The following is a 25,250-nucleotide window of genomic DNA, read 5'->3' as shown; positions in this document are numbered from 1 at the left end:
GATATGTTTTCTTCCTTACCGACTTCCACCACACCAATATGCCATACAGAAGTATAAGTCTAATAAATGCAATGGATAAGAGCGGGTGATAGCCCCATGTGCTTTCAAGCATCCTCTTACAAGTATGTCAACCATTCGTTGCCTTCTTCACCCTCTCCTCAACATTGGATTTCTACGTCAATTTATTGTCCACTGTTACTGCTAGGTACTTTGTGCAGGATCTCAGCAATAGAGAGTTGCCATCGAGCGAGGGTAGAGTTCATGCTGGTACTTTGTACTTCTTTGTTAAAGGTAGTAAGTCCGTTTTTTCAGCATTGACACTCAGTCCAGCATTCCTAGTCCAGTTGAGTATTGTTTAAGAACGTCGCTCATTAAAGCGCTTAGCGTAGATAGGCTCCTTCCTGTAATAACTACAGCAATGTCATCTGCACATGCAATCAGTTTTGAGCTCTACCTTCAAATCGAGTGAGTATTTGGCTTACGACAAGCAACCAGAGAAGTGACGATAAGATACCCTCTTGAGAGGTCCCTCTACGTGCTTCCCTCGTTAAAATAGTCTCATTTCATTCCGCCACAATGCGTCTGCAGTTCAGGAGACTTGCAATCCAGTGATATATGGCAGGATCCATTTCTACACCATTAAGGCTAAAGTAGCCTATAATCCACTCAGTATGAAATGCTTTCAAATTCTATTCAAACGTTTCAGAGATTAGCGCATTCTAACAGGCAAAGAGACTTAAATTAAATGTATATGTCTATGTATGTACATGTTGGTATTAATTCTTATTTTCATTACATTTTGCATACAGAGAACTTTATTAACTGGTAAACAGAATTTAATTTTATTCAAGTAAACAAAAGCATCAACATTTTAATGGAGTCTGTGGCCTAGCCTGCAGCAATACGTCATTTATAAGTATGTGCGCATATACAAATAAACAAAGTATTATATTTATTATGTTCCCGGCAAATACGATCAGTTAACTAAAGAATTCAAAAGCTACAAAATACCCACAATTTCATTGCTTTGCTGTGTATTATGTATTTTATTGTAAAATACAATGCGCCAAGCTTTCATAAAAACATGTATACGCACACACTCACACACACAAGTATATGTGAAACTCGCAGATACTATGCATTGAAAGGCCAAACAGCTCAATAAAAATATTGGTTCAGGAAGTGATATTTGATGGAAGAAGGCGTACCAGTTCGAAAGGGACTCGAAATGTACCAGTTGGAAAAAGAACAATTGGAGCCGTTTGCAAAATAAATATTTCTCTATTATGTTTGCTGTTTTTATTGTTGCTGAGTTTTTAAACAGTAATACTAATACTAATAAATTTTATTTGAAATTCCTTTCATTAAGTTTCAGTTTAAATAAATAAATGGAATGTGAAATTTGAAGTCAGATAATGGAATCATTGTAAGGGGTATTCTGGTCTAGACGTCTTAATTTTAGGTATTTTTAAAACTAAGATAAAGAAACAGTGAAAAACATTTTTACTATCCATTTTTTTCATAGTTTTTACTAATATTGGAAAAGTATAAAAAAAATTAATAAAAACAAAAATTTAAAAATCGTGGAACTACAGGCCATGGTTGACAAGATTCCAACTCTTGTAGTGATCTAAACAAAAACCAATTAAAAAAATTCTTCTTCAGTTAGGATGTCGCTATCGGATTACGCCAAATCAAAGAAAAAAAATTCACAAAATGGCGTCAATTTGAAAAAAAAAACAAAAAGTTCACCCTCTTTTTTTTACCTTTTCAAATTTTTTAAAAATACTTCAAACTTAAATTTTTCAAAATCCGAGGCAGGCGCGATAGACAGATGTATTTATAATAAAAAATTCTTATCAAACTTCAAAGCGATCGGTAAAGTAGAACTTGAGATATCATGCCGACCAACTCAAAAAAAGTAGTTTTGAGAAAATCGCGTTTGAAGTTTGACCAACAATTCCAATAGAATAACTTAGATCATAATATTTACTACTCACTCTGGATTAATCGGCGATATATTTCCAGGTATATATTATAGAAGTATAAAGTATATATATATGTATAGATTTTCTGGAAAGAACAAGTCCTCAAGTCGACCGGTAACATTTGCCGTTCATTGTGCGATTCGCTCCACTCTGCCGGCTTAGGCGCCACGTCACAAAATCCGCTGTATCTCCGAAAAGAATTCGAATTTTGAAAATTCCGTTAAAGGGCATATTTTTAAAGGTCTAAACTTTGCAAATATGCAAAAAAAAATCAATTTTTTCTTAATTTCTAGACCAGAATACCCCTTTAAATCAACCAAAAGTTAGGAGATGAGAAAGTTTATAATAATTCATAATTCATAATAAGATACCCTACAAGACAATGCTGAGCACTTTTGGCAAGAATTCCAACACATTTATAAGTATTTTGTTAGTCTCTAATGGGTGGTTAAATTTCAAGGGCCGGTGTTCATTTTGAATAAAATACAATTTTTTAGAAAATTATTATCATTTCTCTTTATTATGATAATATTGGTACGGCCCAATTATGTATGGAATAAAATATCAGCCAAATAGCCCCAATTATCTCATCCTTTAGCTCTTTAGTGCTCAACTGTTTCTTCCTCTTCCTCATCTCTACAACTTCTACATTATTCATGGGAGAAAACACCTAGTCTCGAGGAATGCCTGCCAAATAGCCAATGGCCGGTTAATCAAGCCACCACTTTCGAGATATTATCTCTTGAGAGACTAAGCACTTCTTTTGTTCTTTTCTTGTTTATTTGCGACCATAGTAGCCTAGCTGGTACACATTTATCTTAATTTCTCCATGACCTATTGGCCTCTTGGCCTAATTTTGTTTTTTATTATTAGTTTACTCGTGGCCAAAAGTACTCCAATGATACTTTTGTCACTGAGCAGTTGAAGAGCAGTACCGTTTTTGGCTAGCTCATCGGCTTTATAATTTCCCTCAATATCTCTGTGCCCCGGTACACAAATAAGGCTGACCTTGAATACGACACTAATATCTTTTAGGGCTGCCCGGCATTCCTGCGCAACCTTCAATCGAGAATAAATTTATAGTCGTTTTTGTTACGGCATGCGTATTTAGGCGCAAGTCAGAGCTAGTAATGCTGCCTGCTGGGTATACATATACGTCTACATGTGCTTGTATAGTGAATACAAGCACACAAATCGAAAGTTGTTTAGCTGGCGGTGCGCCCTCGAGAGAAACTTTTCAATCAGATTCAATTTACATTACTTGCCTTTGTCTGTAGCAATTACTTACACATGCATGGAATAGTATGCGCTTAAAAGCATGCATCTCAAAAGGAGGAAGTGTGCGTGGGCAGAAGTATATTCAAAATTCGACGATGCTTATAACCCCTCAAGCTGTGTGTGTGTGTTTATTTTTTTTTTCTTTTGAAAACAACTAAACTATTTTTATTCCATGCATATTTTTTATAATTTATTACCTATCGTTAATTACATTCAATTACTGAAGTGTTCATTTGTGAATTTTCATTTTATAATAATTATTATTTGCACCTTTGTCACCGATTGCAAATATGTTTTTAATATTTATTTTTAATTTTGCCAGCAAACAGTGTGAGTTGCAAATATATTGCATTGTAAAAGTACTTTGTATTTGTATTTGCATGGTTTGAAAATTGCTCAGCGATGCAGAAACATATTTTTTACAATTTGCAAAGCATCTTTTTTCCATTGAAAGCACCGGCCTGTGAGCTGAACTATGAACTGAAGAGAATGTGTGAAAATGGCGTGAAATTGAAATTACTTCACAAAGGCGACAGACATTTATGAGCATCATAAATATTTATCTACGTTTTTGTTATGTGTAAATTATAACAAAAGTAATATAATAAAAGTAGATATGTAAAATACATAAACAGGTTGCGTATTGAAAACCATTACTGTAAATTTTTATGCGAGTTATGAATAGTTTGCAAATTTTCAGGTTGAAAACTTCAGTGGCATTTATATATCACTATACAATATTCCTTTATGATTACCTCACGCACTAAGTACTCAGTACACATTTTAAACTTTAAATCCTTTGCATAAGTTGGATATTTTTCTATCACCGAATTAATATTTTGCCCATCTGTAATATTTGAGTTGTATATTTACTTTTTTTTTGGGTTTTTTTTTTCATTCCCTCCCTAAATTTATTAATTACTAATTGAAATGATTCCAAAGGGAGTTCGAAACTATGACTAGACCGCGGGCCTTCTAGTTTGCTTATAGAAGATGATCAGGACTTACGCTTTGGTAGAAATAACGCCTAACTAAATGTACCCTGCATAATAAAGTCCCTTTACCTTTTTCCAACATTCCAACTTCTCGAATACAAAATTTTCTTTCATTGATTTTTTATGAAAATGTACAAAATAATATAAATTTAAGGGGGACGCCACTGTGGGGGGTCAAAAAATAGTCGGTTTTTGGGATTGTTTTTTGTAATTAGGAATGATTATTCGAGGATCGGACAAAAGCAATTTATATATATTATATATGTATTAAGCTATGTTGATGTAAATTTTTATTAAAAAATATGGAAAATTTACAAATTTATGTTAATAAACGTAACGAGTTAAAAAAAATTGCGTCATCTGGTGGCAGCGATACAGCAATGAATAATCATCTGAAATCAAAAAACCCAAAAATTTTATTCAAATCTACACAATAGTGGCTATCGTTGTACGTAGCCGTTTTTTTGTTTGTTTTTTTTTTAACCAAATGGTGGTGATCTGAATCTCGATGTGTGTTTCTCACCATTTTTTTGATTTTCAACAGGCCCAAAAAAATAGTTATTTTCAAAATTTTGAAAATCGGCTACGTACAACGATACCTAATGCGATAACAAATTTTTTTTTTAAAAAGAAAGTTACAATCGGTTCTTTAGTATTCGAGAAATCGTTGCCACCTATCAAAAAATCGTCGTTTCGAGAAAAACGCGTTTGAAATAAAGCATCGTATCGTAAGTGCTACGGGGCCTAACCAACGAGTGCTCACTTAAGTGCGCATAGAATCGGGAATAAAGCGAATTCCGGCTTAAAATTTTTACCACATTTTCTTGAGTAGTTATACTAACAATTTATGCAAGCAAAAAAAAAATCGATTTTTTTGAATTTTCACAGTGGCGTTCCCCCTTAAATGTAATACCAAAACCTTATAAATAAAAATCCAAAACATTATACAAAATCCACGAAAATTTAACAAACTTCAACAAATTACCATTAAAATTTTGAACTTCTTAAAAAGTTTTTCCGGATACTGGCTATAAAATATTATAATAAAGTGAAGTTAAAATCGCTCAAAATTCGCCTTGATTTTTGAGATGTTTTTTGCATGCGGTGTTGAGAGTTTTCTGTCATATAAAAGACTTCCATAGATGTGCTTCCTAAAAAATATTGAGATTGTTGTAAATTGACTTTCTTATGTAAGCACAAATGTATGTATTTATTAGAAAATTTCGCCAGCTGCTAAAATCTTGCGTTGATAGTTCACTAGGGCTTGGTTAAAAAAATGCCGAGATGTCTGAATCAAAGCCTCACTGAAACAAGGCAGCTGGGTAGTAGATGCTGAAACGACTTCATCAACCTCTAACCAGCTACGACAATTGATTTCCACCAGATAGTACTCTGGCAAGACGGTCCCTAACTATTGAGAGTTGCCGTTTTTTAAGCCTTAAAAGCGCTCTGAAATGCGTCCTGTGACATGCAAAAGAATGTGCACTGAGGTAATTTTTGCTGACTCGGAGCAATTGTTAATACTTTTTTATAATGATAAACCCCTTCATAAACACCAAGATTATAAGTTGAAAAATGTTTGTTTTTTTTAAGTCACAATTTGTTTTTGTTTTTTATACATAATTTTTTTAGTTAAACCCTGCCATTACTGAAAATTTCAGTAAATTACGTTAAAATTTTTATAAATTTTTTTTTTTTTTCTTATTTGATTTAAAAAAATCTCAGAAAACTTCCAAACACTTTTTTTTAACTGCGACGCACACTGAAATCTTCTTAGAAGTACCAGGAATTAAGAAATTCTTATAATTTTAAAAATTCAATATTTCATTTATTCATTAAATTCATTTTTTTTTTAATATAAAAATATTTAAGCGATATTTTTTGTCGAATCATAGCACAAGCGAAATTTTCCAAATTGCTATGCCTCTTTTTTCACTATATTTTTCACTAAGATTGGATGTTGGTAAAACAAACTTTATTTATAATACATTTTTTATAAAAAAAATATTTTTTTTTCATTCAAAAACACAAAAGCTATACAATTTTTCTCAAGTTATATTTTGTTAAATTTTTTGTTTTTTCTAGGAAATCATTTGGTGATGTCTAAACAAAGATATTTTATGTTGAAAATACGCGCTGAGAAAAATTTTGTAGACCAGTCTTAGTACTTCCGAAAATATTTCAGTGAGCGCCGCGCGTACACCCTTTTTGGGTATTTGGCCGAGCTCCTCCACCTATTTGTGGTGCGCGTTTTGATGTTGTTCCACAAATGGAGGGACCTACAGTTTCAAGCCGACTCCGAACGGCAGATATTTTTATGAGGAGCTTTTTCATGGCAGAAATACACTCGGAGGTTTGCCATTGCCTGCCGAGGAGCGAACGCTATTAGAAAAATGTTTTTTCTTAATTTTGGTGTTTCACCGAGATTCGAACCAACGATCTCGCTGTGAATTCCGAATGGTAGTCATGCACCAACCCATTCGGCTACGGCGGCCGCCATAGTAGGAGAAAAAAATACCTATTTGTAAATTTTTTGTAGAATCAGAACACAAAATATTTCAATAGGAGCAGAAAAATTTGGAAAATTTTTTCTTGTGTCCTGATTGTAAAAAAATTTTCCAAATTTGTCTCCTACTCTGGCGCTCCCTGAAATATTTTCAGAAGTACTAAGAGTGGATGTTCATCATAAAATCCTAGAGTTCCAGTGTGCAACATGAGGTCACAAAGTTTGAATATTGATAAAACTTTGTTTTTTTCATTATTATCATTATTATTACCTTATTACTTACTTATATTGCCTAATCAAGGATCACAACCCGTCACCAGGTGTCTCTGCTTTGCGCGCGGCTTCTTCAATTTGTTACATCAAGCGATGATAGGGCTCCCTCAACTTAGTCTTTCCATCGGTGGCATGGTCTTCCCCAACGTCGTTATCCTCTAACTTGCCATATGAACACCTTCTTTGCTGAAGCTTCTGCATCCATACACTCGACGTGGCCTAGCCAGCTCAAGTGCTAAATATTGATTTGCTTAACTATATCCACATCGTCATAGAGCTCAAGCAGCTCCTGGTTCATTCGGCGATAATAGTTATCGCCAACACGAAAAGGACCGCAGATTTTTTATCTTTTTTTTATCTTTCTCTCGCATAACCCAAGAGCGGCTGCATTAGTCTGCGACACAACGCATGCTTCGCGCTTAGAATACCACGAAAAGATGTGCGTCTGAAGAGTGTTAGTTTTGTCGGGAGAGAGGTCTCAGCTACACATTTATATACTGAGACCGTAGCAACACCTATTAGAAAGCTATATTTGTCAGTTCATCCCCAAGCTGACATCGTTTACTGTTGCGGTGGCGGTACCAAGATATATAAATTCCCTGAAAATTACAAAATTTGCTTTTTTGAGGTTGTTATTTTTCTTTCTATTTTTGGAATTTTTTGTTTTTTTTTTCAAATATTTTTTTGTCAAAGTATTTTTGTATGATCATGATTCAATTATAGAAGGTTAGGTAAGTAATGACAAGAGCGCTTTGACACTCCCTTATTTTAGGGCTGCATTTACGAAGGATGGGGAAAGAGGGAAAAATGTGTTCCCCTTCTTGCCTAAAGGTAGTGAAAAAGTATGTAAAGTACATAATTAGTCCTGTACTTGTAATAAGAGAAAAACAAAAATATCCATTATTTAATCTACATTAAAACAAAACAACGGAAAAATATTAGTTTTTTCTTTCAGCAAATATAATATTTATTTAGAATATTTTCGATGTTTATCTAACACAAGAGCACGCAGAACTATGTCATGTTACTAATGTATGTATTTTATGTTAGCTCGTAGTTGTAAACCAAATATTAGTTAGATGTGAAAAGAGACAAAAGTAAAAAAAGGAGTCTCTAAAGGAGTACTTTCATTACATTAAAAAGGAAATGCTGCTGGTAAACAAAATTATTTTGGAAAATTAGTTCACTCTTATAAATGCATACATAGCTATGTTTAGTAACCTTTGCATTACGAGATGTGGCAAATTTGCTCATTTCAGTATCGTACGAACGTAAATGTACGTTTCATAACTGTTTTTACAAACTTGTATTCTTGAAATAAATACTGACTTTTAGTATCCTTTATATGTTATATTATGCATTGAGAGCTTGAACATGTTAAACCATTGAATTTGATATAGATTTGGCTGCCAGGAATATTTCCGATGAACATTTTAAGAATCTAATCTCGCAATAGATTTGTATCTATTTTGTGGGAAAGAACAAAAAATAGTCATAATAAAGGAATATAATGTGTTAAATTTATTACAAGAATATTTGCCACAAAATACCATAATACTACAAGTCCTATAATACACCAAAGATCAAAATATACTTAAACGACAGTAATGGGATAAAACAGAAAATTTAATTTCGTATTTCGTGCATAACAATACATGTACATATGTTGCCGTAAAGACATTGCGAAAGCAGAAGCTCAGTCGATCATTTTCAAACATAAGAAAAAAATTGGAGTTAGAAGAGTTAAAATTGTTTGCAACAAAAATTACAAATTTACTAGTTTATAGTCTAAAATTTGTCTACATTAATATAATTGGCGTCCTTAATGTTAGTAAGAGTTAGGAAAATGCATTCGTATGGTCTAAAACTAAAACATCGAAAAATTTTATATATTTCTAATATAATCCAATTTTAGTAATTGTGATTGTTTGTAAATTTACGTTGATCAATGCAACGCGTTGCAGCAATGAATCGGAGCGGAAATATGAGGAGAGTGGGTGCACTTGCTCGTAAAGGTGTTGGAATGCTGCACTTGTTCGGGCAGAAATAAAACCCTGTAAACCAAAAATCTTAAAAATTGTTAACTCACAAATATATCACTACAACTTACGTGTAGTTGTAGACGTAAAGCGTGAGGACTTGCTCGTGTAGGTGTTGCGCATGCATCTACGCACTGCATATTGTTCTAGACCGGGTAAGATATCGACGTGGACAGCCAGTTCGGAAGTCAAATTTGATTTCAGTGGTAGCAACACTAGGCCGTCACATGTCAAACACTTAGCTAGGTATTTGCACCATCATATACAGCACGATCAATGTCATCTATGAAATTGCCCGTAGAACTACATGTGATAATGGTAGAAATACGCGCATACTTGACTTTGTTTCTAAAACCCACAATACTTGTGTCACCTAGCTCTTCAACACACACCTTCCTCTGCACTTGCCCGTCTATGAAGTCCTATAAATAAAAACTTTTAAAAACAATTTAATAGCAAATATTCTAACAGAACTGACTAACTGTAGTTAGTATGTAAGGCGGTCCCTATTATATTTGTAAAAACGCTGTTCTAAAAACCTATGACTGAAAAAGTTTAATAAGAATTTTTACAAATGTCTGATCTGGGCTTACGTGTATGAAAATTCACATGCCGGGGGTTTTCTCCAGCAGAAAGCCGACTCCAAATAATCGACTACCACCATATGTAAGACATAATCGACCTAAATAGTGAAAAACGACCTTAATTTACAAAATAATTAGCTTTTATTATTATACTTACTTGAACGTTTACAAACAGATAAATGATTTTCAATATAAGAAGACAAAGCGTCAAAGTGGAAACGGTGTTGCCGACCATATAATTTGCACCAAAAGTTTAATTTTTACTACAATTTAAAAGTTTTTTCATAAAACATGTACGTATATTTGTAAAGAAACAACATGTTTTCAAATAAGGAAGCCTAATTGTCAAGAGGGAACGAAAAAGCTGCTTACTTACCTAACCTTCTATAATTGAATTGTATGATAATATCTAAAAGGTGTCAGGAATACTGACAATTCGAAGTAAGAAGTATATTTAAAATTAAAACAAAATGATTGTTTAAATATTCATAAACTATTGGGCATGGGAATAAGTGCCCGCCCATTCTTAGCCAAAGTTACGAATTATTTAAGCAATTAAATAATACACCAACCACATTATGTAAAGTATCAGGCATTGAAAGCTACAAATGTACTTCACCATAGCATACGGATTCCTCTGACGATAAATTCCAATTCTTTTGACTTGATTTGTTCATTGAGCCACTTTGCAATGCTCTGGTAAGAAGGGAACCGCTCTCCAATAATGGTAATCCGAAGGTGCAATGTCTGGGGAATAAGGCGGGTGGGGCCAGATTTCCCAATTCAATCCCTGCAAATATTTCTGGACCGATGTAGCAACGTGTGGCGTGGCGCTTTTCTTTGACAGCTCGATTCAAATGCATTTGCTGAAGTCGGTAACGATCGCCAGTAATGGTTTCAGATGGTTTAGGGAGTCCATAATATTTAGATGACACTCTTCGGATCCCACCAGATGCACAACATAATCTTTGAAGCATGAACATTTGTTTTCGCTGACGATGGGTACGCTCCAACATTTTCGACGCTTACGGTTATCATAATAGATCCATTTTTCATCGCCAGTGACGATGCAATGCAGAAAACCTTTTCTTTTCTGCCGGTCAAGAAGCATCTCACACATCACCAAACGTCTCTCGATATTCCTCTCCTTTCATTGATGTGGCCCCCAGTTGTCTGCCTTCTGGACCATTCCAATCGCATGCAAACGTTTACCGGCGGTTGATCTGCCAACATCCGACTCTTTAGACATATCATTAAAGGTTCGGCATGCATATTCATCCAATAATTGTTGTGTTGAGTATCTTCGAATTTTTTCAGTACCCCTTGGGTATCTTTATCACTTACATCGAAATCGCCACTTTGGAAGCGTCGAAACCATTCTTTACTAATTGTATTGATGGAGCGTGACTACCGTAAATATTGATCAATATACGACACGTTTCAGCTGCACTTTTCTTTAAAAGGTAATAACGAAGCATGACTTCCCGCAAATGCTGTTTTTTTTGGACAAACGTAGACGTTTTTGACGTCAGATAAAAAAGGATATTTACGCTTCAAACGAATGTCAACTACAGCGATCGAGACCTCACATTTACACCTTCATATCACCAGTAGTAGCATTAGAGCCAACATAATAATTGTAGTATCACCAGCGACAGCTCTTTTACGAGGGCGGAAACTTATTCCCATACCCAATAAAATCTTTTCTAAGTTATAATTTTTTAAGGTATATAATGATATGTCGACCTTTTAGAAATTTCCCCAAGATCGGTCTACTCATTAGAAGGTAATGAATTATTTTCGATTTTCCAAAAACAGATACTCTAATCCCAAAAATTAATTATTTTTAAGAGCTCACATTTAAAGAACTATAGTGTTAAATAGCAATCACCAAAAAAAAATCAGCTTGATCCGTGTAAAGTGCACTTTCTCCATTACAGTAACCGCAATCTAGTAATATCTGTTGCTGTTCAAGCATAAAGCTAGCCATTTCGCACCACGGAGATGTCACGCAGAGTTTCTGCCCTTTTGCGAGTCGATGGCTCATACACAAGCAATCATTGGCCAAAAGCCAAACAATTTCAGCTATTATTGCCTGTAAAGAACAAACACAAATTAACAAACAAAAATTATGTGAACTTCAAGTGTAGCAAATAATTGCAGCAATTACCAATTTCCCCATGGCTATACTAGCCAGGCTTCACAAATTAAATTAAAATTTATTAAATTAATTGCTTTTAATTTATATAGAAATTAATCTCGCGCTAATCGACAAACACATTTGCGAGTATTTTTCTCATTTATTAGCATTTCTACACTTCATCAACCAACATCCGACAATGACATTATTCCACTTGATTTATTATTAACGCATAAATTTCCGTTTAATTTAAATAGTTACGGTGCCCCGAGGCTGCATAATTTATATCGAGTGCATTAGACCATATTAAAGTGTCATGCAGAAGCATTAAATTTTCGCTTTAATTACACCAACACATACTCGCTTACACGCACACCTATTTAGCTGTTTGCATTTACACACACCCACAAGCACGAGTACATTTACATGTATTTGTAATATAATAGAAAATTCAACAATGGAAATATCCACTTGTTTGCTCATTTTAGCTAAAGCCAAATTTCGTCCCTAAATTATTATTATAATTATGCAATTAATTAAGTGAAGCGCGTGATTGTGTATTTGTTGCCATTGTTTCTATGAACAACGAAATTGTGAGGGTCAACGGTGCGTATGAGCAATTAATTTCAACATGCAAAATATCAAAAATGATTTGAGGGCTCCAACACTGAATGGGGCTACTCACTGAATATCATATTACGTCCCATTACAACGAGACAAATAGCAGATAAAAGTGTATCCGTTGAAATAATCGCACACATTTGGCTGCAATTAAAAGAAGTAAGAATAATAATATAATATCAACATTTTTTTGAACAGCAATTGAACGCACTAGGGATGACATTCCCGAAATGAAGGTATTTTGCTGATGACGAAAATTCTGTGTTTATTTTTAATTATTAATCCTGAAATATTATGAATGTTGACTTGAAGAACTAAAAACTGGTTTATTACAAAATTTGATTACAACAAAACTTTTTCCAAGAAACTGGTTTTCTTTCATTTATACAGTATGACGTGGATTGGTTTGAATTGAAACCTGTTTTAATATTTAATTTATTTTATTATTATTATTTATTTATTCTTCCCTACAGATAAATCAATGCTTTCAGCCCGCTCAGACTTTTGTTATTCACAAACTTTCACAAATCAAAGTAAAAATCAAACCATTTACCAAGACTGAAATAGGTTCTTGATCCAATGGGGGAGCCTGCTTTAGAGGCTTAAAAAACTCGATTTTTTTTTGCACAAATGTCTTTCTAAACTATCCAAGAATGTGTCCTCAACATTTCAGAAGCAAATTCAAAATATTTTCGGAGTTACAGAAAAAATTGTGAGCAGGTATACGAGCGGCCGGATCGCTCAAAGTGCGACTTCTCGATTTTTTATTTTTACGATTTTTCCTAATTGGCGGGAAATATAGGGAAAAATTTAACGTCCTATCGAAACGAGATAACATTGACTGTACTCGGAATTAAATTCTCTTCAAGTTGAACCTAAAAAACCTTAAGAAAGTTATGATTAACCCACTTTTTAAACAATCTCAAGTGAATTTGTTTTTCCAAAAAAATTATTTTTTTTAATCAGCGAAAAATTGTTGAATTCCTCACTTTTTTTAATTTACTTGGTTTAACTAGAAGCTATACTATATTAAAATACAATTTTTTTTGGATTTTTGGTTTCAGATGAAAATTGCGACCTGCATCTTTCCCGCCGCACGATACAGGCACACCCGAGGCACCTCGGCAAAATGCTTGTACCAGGCATAATATGACATATATTTTATTGAAAAAATTTAAGAAGACTGTTGAAATATATTGAAATATATAACAATAAAACCAGAATGTTTCGTTTCAATCGAACATTTCTTTCCTTCCCAAAAAAATCCACGAAAAAATCGATTTTTTGAAGCCCCTAAAGCAGGCTCCCCCATTAAACGATAGTAATCAAGTATCACTAAGCTATGAGATGAAAGGCAACTATTTTCCAAACGGAAATGTTTGCCTTTCTGAGAAAGATAATTGAAAGGATATGGAGCGGGAAGCAGATTGGAGTCTTTAGTGGCAGTCAGGCTGCACTAAAGGCCCTGGAGAACGCAAAGCAAAACTTAAAGATTGTTCAAGAATGTAAGAAAAAGCTTAATTCTGTGGCTAGACAGAACAGGCTTGTACTTTAAGGGGTTCCAGGACACTCCGGTGTTCAAGTGAATGAAATTGTTGGTGAATTGGCCAACTGTGGATCAGCGGTTCGCCAATAATCGGAATCAAATCTGCAGGAATCATGAAGTGGAGCAGCGATTAAGTATGGAATCTACATCAAAAGTGATGGTCCGATCTAGAACCCTGCAGAACTACAAATTGTTCTCTGACAAGCCCGAACAAAAAACTGTCAAATATTCTTCTAAAACTTAGAAGACAAGACATGCGGTTGACGGTCGCTATTATTACAGCACACAACCCATGGCGTCAGCATAAGATAACCAATTTTTACCACCATTGGAATCATTGAGGACACAATTTGCCCGTCTTGCTTAGAGGAGGAGATAGCATTGAATATTTTCTCTGAGAATGTTCTGCCTTTGCTTGAACAAAACTACGAATTTTGAGTTCTTCTCAAACTGGAGGAAAACTCCCACAGTACTACCTACCTCTGCCTTTATTCTATTATATTTCTCTCTCTCTCTGCCACTTCCCTCCTTTCCTTTTTCTTTCCAGAGCTTTTAGTACAATGGGCTTTTCAGCCTAAGTTTTTTAGGAGTTGCAAACTCTCAGTGCTTCTTGGCTCGACTATTTAATATTAAAAAAAATTTCAAGGTGACGCCCACATGCCAGTAGTGAATAATTCCTAAGCGATACCTCTCTTTATGTCAGTTTTGTCATGTTATTGATATGTTGCTCTTAAGACATATCGCAAAATTTGTAATTTTTTTGATGAAAATAGTCGTCCAAATGAGTCGAGAAGTGAAAGGATAGTGAAAAAATGAAGAAACTGCTTCTGTCGAGGATAGAAAAGGACTGGCTGGCCAGACGGGAAAGTAAAGTCTATATAAGTCTAAATAAGTCAATAACGATTTCAGACCTGAAGCACAACGCTCGCATCAGGTTGCTGAATTCAGTGCAATAAAATAGGAGAGAGTCCTTCAAAATTTTCATTACCGCTTTACAGCCTACAGTCTAAGTTGTGGGCATTTAAATTACGTAATTTTTTGCATATAATTGTTAAGAGCCGTATTTTTAATAAAAGGAACCTTAAGTTTTACAAGTACAATAAGTTTTGCGGTTCGATAGGAAAAACACAATGTCCTGGTCCACTTTAATATTCTGTATGCGCTCCCTGAATAGCATTACACTGGTTCCACCGAGATTCCAATTCATGAATTCCATTCCTGTAGTGAGAATCTGGAAAAGCTGCTTCCACAGCTGTTATGGCCCCGTCATTTGACGAAAAACGCTCTTCCACTGGGTCTTTTTAACGATTTTTTCTTAAGCTGATCCAAGAGGTAACAAACATATTCAGTTTGATTGTTGTTATTATTATTGTTTTATCAGCTTGAAAGTAATCCACAAACAAAATCCCTTTCGCATCCCAAAAAACTGATCCTAAAACCTTAGATGATCTTAGCCGATTTCTGGACACGAACTCATTTCGGAGCCGAAGAACCAGTTTCACACCACTCTTAAGCCTCTTGTTGCGATTTCGGACGATAATAATAGATCCAAGTCTAATCCAAAGTGATGAATCGATGCACAAAATCCACTCTACCCTTTCGAAAACGCTCTGAGTGGCACGTTGCTGAGAAAGTCGCATTCGAATGTGGCACACAACTTTCTGAAACGCAATACTTTAGTCAAAATATTGCTTACACTGCCCAATGAGATGCCGAGGCCTTCTACTAAATCTCTTCCAGTCACTCGATGATTTTCCAACACGGTTTCCGGTATTTTTTCTACGATTTCTATTTCTATTCAAAACACCATAATTTTTTTGTGTGAAATTAGTTTTTATTGATTTCAAAGACAAAATTGTTCAAAAATGATTACGATTTTAACATATATTAAAATTTTCCTATTTATATTTATTCATATATTCATTATAGCCTTCAAACGGTCAAAAAATGCGCTTTTTTCAGCGCATCCCTACTGGCATATTTTTTAGTCCTCACCTTGCTCTCCAAAATTGACTAGATGGAAAAGTCCATCGGATTTGCGTCTCGCGAATTCAAAAGCCATTGTGTGGACGAAATAAAGTGTGGAACTTGATTTTTTAACCGTTCTTGGTTCACACGAGCTTTATGAGACGGTGCCTCATGAGACGAGTCCTGTTGGAACGTCCATGGTCTACGACCGAAACGTTTGCGAATCCACGTCTCTAAAGCAGATTCTAAAACATTTTCCCGATAATAAGTCGCATTCACTTTGACACCAGGCTCAATACAAACGATTGGAGAGCGTCCATCAGCGGTTACTGCGGCCCAAACTATTACTTGCGATGGAAAATTGCTTCGATTGGCCGTACGTAGTCTCAAATTCTCGTATGAACGTTCGGCCAAGTAAACACAATCGTTTTGAGTGTTTATGGACTGCTCAATTGGGAAATTTTTTTCATCAGAAAACACAATGTTAGGAAATTCGCCACGTTCGTGCAAGCGCAACACCTCCTTTGCTCTTTCGCACCAAACTCTTTTTTCCTGGGATGAAAGATCGTGTGCTTTTTGGAACTTGTAAGCCTTGACCTCGTGCTCATTTTTCAATATGCGTCGAATGCTGTCATGCGATATATTCAGTTCTTTGGTTATTTTTCTTCCACTTGGACGTGGACTTCGTTCAAGTCGAGCCTTCACTTTCCGAACCATTTCTGGCGCTGTTGCGGTTTTTTTTGGTTCACCTCCATACCGTTTTGTAATGCTACCAGTATCATTGTAACGTTTGATAGTGCGATACACAACCATTTTATTCACTTCGAGGTGACTGAGCTCACGAACATTGGCTGGTTGTGATTTTCTAGCCAAATATAACGCATTCACACTATTACGTTTGAGTTCCATCGCAGAAAAAAAAATTCAACAAAACTGAGACGCAAATGCTTTTGATGGCTTATAAACAATATATTGAACTATCATTAGAACAATTTTGACGATGGTTTACACATACAAGCAGTGTGAAGTTGGTAACACTTCATATCGTTCACCGTAGTAGCAACGCCATCTCTTATCGAACCGCAAAACTTATTGAACAACCTAGTATTTATATATGAAAATAATTTCAAAATCTATTAAGACCAGCTAATTTAAAAATATTTTAGTCTAGGGTGTCATGAAAATAAAGATCTCTCCATTTATATGGCAACGTCAAATTAGAGGAGAAATTCGACCCAAACCTACTAACGGGTGTACGCGCCACTAACATAACATCACCACGTATAACTACTCATATATAGCCATGTAACTCCGTGCCACCAATATCCAAAATGCAAAAATTTAAATCTATTCCACAGTTCATTGCCTCGGCAAACATAAATTTTAACACCCGCTTACTCCTCGCTCTTACCTACGATATGCTGATCTGCAACCACATGCACCTGTTGTATGCAACTCATGCCGTGTTGCATGCTACAGCAAAATTACTAAGTGTGCGTATGCTACATTCTAGTAAGTGTGCGTGTGTGTGTAGGCATCGTGTTTGTCGTAGCAAAAACACATCATACTAATTTATTATGCACAGTGTCATATAGGCAAGCGAACATAAATATGTATTGGTATGTACGTATGTATGTGCTGATATATGTGATTTCAATGTATCGGATACCCGGCTGAGAAATCCACAATTTCGGCGCTTTGGTTTTTGCGGCGAGTTCGGAATAATGTTCAGCTCGCCTTTGGACACATTTCAGTGAAAAAAAATAATTTAAATATAAACCTTTATACCTATTCTATCCCAACTGCTTTGTGGTTTCTTTAGTTGATAATCTCATTTTTCTACACTTTTACTATTAAATACTGTAAATTTGTATTTTTAGTTCTGTTGTATCTTTGAGGTCTTGAATCGACCTTGGGCTGTTGGCGTAGACCTTTTCTTCCACGTGGCCCCAAAGAAAAAAGTCACAAGGTGTTAAATCACAAGATCTCGGTGGCCAATTGTGATCACATCTTCGAGAGATAACACGGTCCTTAAACTATTCCCGTAAAAGATTAATGGTTCCGTTGCTTGTTTGGAACGTAGCGCCGTCTTGTTGAAAATAAACGTTTTCCAGATTAATACCATCCAATTCCGACCATAAAAAATCGTTAATGATCTCTCGATAGCGATAGATAATACCTGTTATTGGAAAACCCCAATATAAAGAGGTTGCAAAACTACTTTAATAAAACTTCGTTGAACCCTCTGAATTATAAATCTTGCGATAGGATGATTCATTTTGCGCCACCTTTTATATACTTACGCATATTTGTAGTTGTAAATAAAAATAGTTCTCACTAGCTCATTTTTTCCTACATGGCACGCTCTCATATGCACATATGCACATATCTATGTGCGTCGCATTTCATTCCAGCTGACTTGTTTTGGCTATTGTTTCATTATCTATTAATGCAGTGTAATTGAAAATTGGTGGTGAGCCTGCCTGCAATAGATGTATAGTAGGTACTTTTTATTTGCTAAGTACAGTGCAATCGGCTGGTTTCGCGGAATTATTGAGTTTCTAATGACGCGGATATCAATCGATTGAACTTTAATTTGTCAAAAATTAAATCGAAATTTTGAACGTCACGTTCGTTCTGATCTCCTGAAAGTTATTAGAGGAATTTTTTAAAATCACACACAGATGGCTTTCGCCGAAAACGCATCTATTTGTCCCCCTAAAATTATAAAATAATGAAAAATAAGTCACGTATTCGAGAGTTTGGAAACATTTTCAATTAACCTTTGTTAAAAGTGCGTAGAGCACGAACGGAAAATGTTTCATTTAAACACACAAATTCTCCTACAAATATTTCTAATTAATCTATTTCTCATATAATCTTCTACAGCCGCTCACTCATGCCCGAAAACTTACCACAATTTGAGAACTTTTTTAATAAATAACTATGTTTGGCTCTATTATTTTGATTCGCATTATATGCGTTCGACCAACCATTACCTCTACATACAATATTTATGTATGTATGTATATTTGCATGATATATTCACATACCTACCTGCGTAATGTATGAAATTTGCGAGGCCGTGGGGGCGTCATTTTTAGTCTAGACGCTTAGTCGTTGAAAATCTGCAACATGAATACACCTGGCAGAGCACACACACACACACATATACACATTGACATGTAGTATCGCACTACTTTGTTTCATTAATTAAATATTTGACATGGTTGCTAATGCAGTTTTTGGTGAGCAAATCTCCTGTGTACATACATAAATTATGCAGAAGTTTAGAGAAGTTTACAACACCATTTTTTTTTTTTCAAAATTCAATAGCTTACGGGAGTGAGATAGCAGCATTTTTTGGTGGGTTTTTGAAGTTTTTCTCTTCAATTTTTTGCTTCTGGAACAGAAAATAATTGTAAAAATTGCCTTTAATAGGAAATTTTTGCTTCCAGCTTCTGTGGTGTATTTTGATATATTTACGCAGGTCCGACAGATTGGAGTTAAATAAATTCACATGCCTCGTAATGCTTAGAATGTGCTTCTGATAAAATTTTGTGTTTCACAACTAATTTTAAAAATAATTCAACAAACAGTATAACATGTAAAATTGAAATGCTTACTATCCGCGCATATTAAACAAATTGGCGCAAAATATTTCAACTGAATTTTTTGATTGTTTTGAAATAACATTTTTACTAAGTAAAAACAAAAATTTCTGTTTAATGGAAATCTTTACTTTGACTTTTCCCGGCTCCATTGATTGTCTGTCTGCAGCAGTCAAATATGGTTGACGTATGACGCCATTTACAAAAACTAAAAATACTCATACAGGGTAATTAATTTTGTGCCACTTGCATGTGTCAAATAAGAAGTCCAAAGGATCCCAAATTATATGTCAAAGTGAAAGTTTACAAATATTTAGAAAAATTTGTTGGTGCTTGCACAAGGAACTATGAAATGCATACAGGAAATAATTCAAACGGCTTTCGAATAGTGTTTTAAAATGTATTAAAATTAAAGGAACAGTATATTGTAAAAAAATTAAGTTTATGCTTACATTTATTAAATCCAGTTGCAGATTAATTTATAAACAATTTTATAAAAATTTTAATTATTTCGAAGATTAATAACTCGTTAGAGCGGAGTTCGAAAATCCATAATGAATCCAAGATAAACTTTTTGACTCGACCTTTCGCCGTATTTTCCATTCTTGAATTTCTATCTGGAAATTTCTTAGCTTTGACTTGTAAAAGCCACAGAGCCAATTTTTTTTTAAATTGGAGTTCTTTTGACTTGATCCATTCATTCTAAATATTTTAGGACCTATTTAGCAACGTGTGGCCTGGCTTTTTTTGTTTTTTTTTGAGAGCTCGCTTCAACCGCATTACCTGCAGTCGATAATAATCGCCAGTGATGGTTGCAGATGGTTTAAGGAGTTCATAATAGATGAAGGATCAGAAGACTCCCACAAGATGTACAACATAACCTTTGAAACACAAATTTTTTATTTTGCTCTTGATGGGTCTGGTTCACCTGGCAGGCTCCATCATTTTTGACGCTTAGGGTTGTCACAATAGATCTATTTTTCATCGCCAGTGACGATGCGATGCAGAAAACATTTTCTTTTCTGCAGCATCTCACAAGTCACCAGACGCCTTTCGATATCCCTCCCCTTCAATTGATGTGGCACCTGTTACCTGCTTTCTGGACCATTCTCATCGCGTGTAGACGTTTATCGACGATTGATCTGTCAACATCCAACACTTTAGACACATTATCAAAGGCGCGTCATGCATCTTCATTCAATAATTGTTCTAGCTGGTTGGTTGGTTGGTTGGTTAGAGTGGTGATTCATCCAGAATCCAACTAGCGCTTCCGCACCATTTTGTTGCCACATGCTCGTTACCAAATTGTTTACCAGTTATTTGCAGCAGGACTATATCCAGTCTGTGCGGTTTAGGAACCTTATTAGGTTGTTGACGTCTAAGCCAGACAGTTGCTCGAGACTCTCGAACAGCGGTTTGCCCAGGGTTGACATTCTGTCCTTCCATAGGGCAGGGCATTCACAGAGAAAATGGAAGATTGTTTCTTTTTTCTCCGGTTGTTTACAACTATGACAGTATGTGTTGTGAGGGATGCCCATTTTGGCGGCTTGTTCTCCGATAGACCAGAAGCCAGTTATGACTGCCGTAAGTCTACAGGTGTCCCGTCGTTTCATATTTATTAATGTCGACGATTGCTTGAGGTTGTAGGTGGGCCATAACGTTCTGCTGATTTTGCATTTCGTCTGGTCTCTCCATCTACACTCTGCAATTTGAAGGTATTTTAGGGAAATTGCATTCTTGACCGCACCTAGTGGGGTGAGTACTGGTACTGCAAGAGCGCTATTCATGGCAGATCCCCCTCTTGCCAGTTCATCAGCTTTTTCGTTACCTTCTATGTTCCGGTGTCCCGGGACCCAAATTAAGGTTACTCTATGGTTTTCACTCAAGTTGGTGAGGCTATTCCTACTTTGCTCCAGCACTTTAGAGGTTGTTATAGTCGCATCCAGCGCCTGTATTGCAGCTTGGCTATCCGAAAGAATAGCGATATTGCCCTTGAAAGAGAAATCTGCGATTAGTAACCTACAGGCTTCCCCAATTGCTAGTACTTCCGCTTGGAAGACGCTACTGGTATTAGGGAGACGCACAGATTTTTCAATTCCAAGTCTCTGAGAATATATACCAGCTCCGACACCACAATCCATTTTACTGCCATCTGTATAGACTGTGGTATCGAAGGTGTTTAGAGAGAATCCCTTATTCCATTCTTTTTTAGATGGAAATAGTGTGGCAAAATTCCTGTTGAACGTTGCCATCGGGACGATGTAGTCAGTCCTCACCGAGTTTAACTGAGTTTGTCGCAATAATAGACTAGCGTGACCATAAGTTTTTTCTTTCCAGCGACCCGCTTCATTTAACCTAAATGCACTCATGGTTGCCGTCTTCTTTATATGTAGGTCTATTGGAATAACGTGTGTCAGTGCATTGAGAGCCTCTCTAGCACATGATCTGATTGCACCGACCGTTATTGCACAGGCTGATCTTTGTATTCTGCCGAGTAATTTGGTATTGTACTCTCTCTCCAGAGCTTTCCACCAAACTACCGAGCCATACGTTAAAATTGGCCGTATAACCGCCTTATACAGCCATAATGTATGCTTAGGTTCTAGCTGAGTTTCTTCAAATTTTTTTGGTGCCCCTTTGCGATCTTTATTGCCTCTTTGGGAGCGTCGAAACCACTCTTTGCACGTTGTATTTGATGGACCATGATTACCGTAAATATTGATCAATATACGAACGGTTTCTGCTGCACTTTTCTTAAAAAAGTAATTATGAAGCATAACTTCCCGTAAACGCTGTTTTTTTCGCGACGAACGTAGACATATTTGACGTCAGATAAACAGAGATCTTTACGCTTTAAATGAATGATACACCTTCAAATCACCAGTATATTACTACAGCGAACACAGAAATAAAGCCTAATTTTTTAAGAGCTATAGGAAAGTTTTTCAAAAAAACACACGTAAAATTCAGAAAAATGCATGAAATTATTATTATTTAAATCTATAGTACAGTCCATATAAGCTTTACCCTACCAAATATTAATGGACAAACCCTCTCACTTTCACCCAGTGCAAAGTACTTAGGGGTAATTTTGGACTCCAAACTTAGCTGGAAATTAAACGTCGAAAAACGGGTAAGGAAAGCTGAAATTGCTCTATATGCCTGTAAACGTATGCTTGGAAGAAGATGGGGTCTTCAACCTAAGCATACATTATGGTTGTACAAGGCGGTTATACGACCAATTTTATCGTATGGTTCGGTAGTTTGGTGGAAAGCTCTAGGGAGAGATTACAACATCAAATTACTCGGCAGAATATAAAGATCAGCCTGTGCAATAACGATCGGCGCAATCAGATCATGTCCTAGGGAGGCTCTGAACGCACTGACACACGTTATTCCAATAGACCTACATATTAAGAAGACGGCAACCATGAGTGCATTTAGGTTAAACGAAGCGGGCCGCTGGAAAGAAAACACTTATGGTCATGCCAGTCTACTATTGCGGCCAACTCAGTTAACCTCGGTGAGGACTGACTACATCGTCCCGACGGTAACATTCAATAGGAATTTTGCCACTCTCTTTCCATCTAAGGAAGAGTGGAATAAGGGATTCTCATTAAACAACTTCGACACTACAATCTATACAGATGGTTCTAAAATGGATTGTGGTGTTGGAGCTGGTATATATTCTCATAGACTTAAAATTGAAAAATCTGTGCTCCTCCCCAATACCTGCAGTGTCTTCCAGGCGGAAGTACTGGCAATTGGGGAAGCTTGTAGGTTACTAATCACATTTCTCTTTTAAGAGCAATATCGCTATTCTCTCGGATAGCCAAGCTGCAATCCAGGCAGTGGATTCAGCGACTACAACCTCAATGGTGGTGGATCAAAGTAGGAATAGCCTTTCCACCTTGAGCGAAAAACATAATGTTACCTTAATCTGGGTCCCAGGACATCGGAATATTGAAGGTAACGAAAAAGCAGATGAACTGGCAAGAGGGGGATCTGCCATGAATAACGCTCTTGCAGAACCGGTATTCACACCATTAGGTGCAGTCAAGAGTACAATTTCCCTAAAATACCTCCGAATGGCGGAGTGTAGATGGAGGGGCCAGACGAAATGCAAAATCAGCAGAACGTTATGGCCCACCTACAACCTTAAACAATCATCAATATTGTTAAACATGAAACGACGGGATGCCTGGAGACTAACGGCAGTCATAACTGGCTTTTGGTCTGTCGGAGAACAGGCAGCCAAAATGGGCATCCCTCACAACACATACTGTCACAGTTGCAAACAACCGGAGAAAAAGGAAACAATCTTCCATTTCCTCTGTGAATGCCCTGCCCTATGGAAGGACAGAATGTTAACCCTGGGCAAACCGCTGTTCGAGGAGCTCGAACAACTGTCTGGCTTAGATGTCAACAACCTAATAAGGTTCCTGAACCGCACAGACTGGGTATAGTCATGCCGTAAATAACAAGTTGGTAACGAGGATGTGGCAACAAAATGGTGCGGAAGCGCTAGTTGGATTCAGGATGAATCACCACTCTAACCAACCAACCAACCAACAGTCCATATAATTTAATGTTTGAAGATTATTTCATGCAAATGTTGACCGCGACTGCGCTTCAAATGGTCCATCCGCTTAGTCCAATTTTGGCATACTCTTCCCAATGTTTCGGCCGGTATCTCACATATAAATGGTTTAGTGTTGTCCTCCTATGCGTTAATTGAAGCAGGCTGGTCTGAATAGACATGAGCTTTAACATAGCCCAACAAAAAATAATCTAAAGGCGTTATATCGCACGATCTGGGTGGGCGATTGACAGGTCCCGAACGTGAAATAAAATGTTCACCGAACTCGCCTCTCAACATGTCCATTGCTACGCGTGCTGTGTGGCATGTGGCACTATCTTGCTGAAACCACACGTCATGCAAGTCAAGCTCTTGCATTTTGGGCAAAAAGAATCTGAATATCATTTCACGGTAGCGCTCACCATTCACAGTTACGTTACGATTCGCAGCATCTTTAAAGAAGTATGGTCCAATGATACCTCCAGCCCATAAACCGCACCAAACTGTGGCCTTTTCTGGATACATTGGTAGCTCTTGCAATTCTTCTGGCTGATCTTCACTCCAAAATCGACAATTCTGCTTATTTACGTACCCATTGATCCAAAAATGAGCTTCGTCGCTGAACACAATTTTTCGACTTTAAACTTTCTTAATAGAACACGCATTTTTATAATAAAATTCAATGACTTGCAAGCGTTGTTCGTTTGTTAGACCATTCATGGACCAAACTGAAGATGTTTGACAGTGAAACAAAACATGAAACGTGCGTCAGCTTTTTAAACCAAATGTTTAAAAAGATAATAACTAAAAAATCACCCTTTAGTATCAGCACCTCTTTTACGAGGGCAGAAACTCATCCAATAAAACAACAAAAAATCAATAAGTAAATAATAAATAAACAGACTAAATAAGAAGCAAATGTAAAAGTGCAAGTAAATAAAATAATAAAAATTAAGTTAAATAAAGAAAAAATACTAAGTAAATAATGAAGCATAAATAAAAAAATTGCATAAAAGTAATAAGTAATAAAAAATAAGTACAATAAATGAAATAATAAATTTAAATTTAGTAAAGAAACCAAAAATTAATAAGTAAATAATAAATCATATTTTGAACACCTGT

At 35.9% G+C, this 25,250-nt stretch overlaps 1 protein-coding gene across 1 annotated transcript in view; it reads left to right on the top strand.

The window, feature by feature from the left end:
- LOC129239263 (hornerin) overlaps positions 1-25,250 on the top strand; it is a 189,755-nt gene that overhangs the window by 163,176 nt on the left and 1,329 nt on the right. The window lies entirely within an intron of this gene.

This window comes from Anastrepha obliqua, chromosome 1, assembly GCF_027943255.1.
Source record: "Anastrepha obliqua isolate idAnaObli1 chromosome 1, idAnaObli1_1.0, whole genome shotgun sequence".
NCBI classification, from domain to species: Eukaryota; Metazoa; Arthropoda; class Insecta; order Diptera; family Tephritidae; genus Anastrepha; species Anastrepha obliqua.
This window is presented reverse-complemented; position numbering and strand designations above follow the sequence as displayed.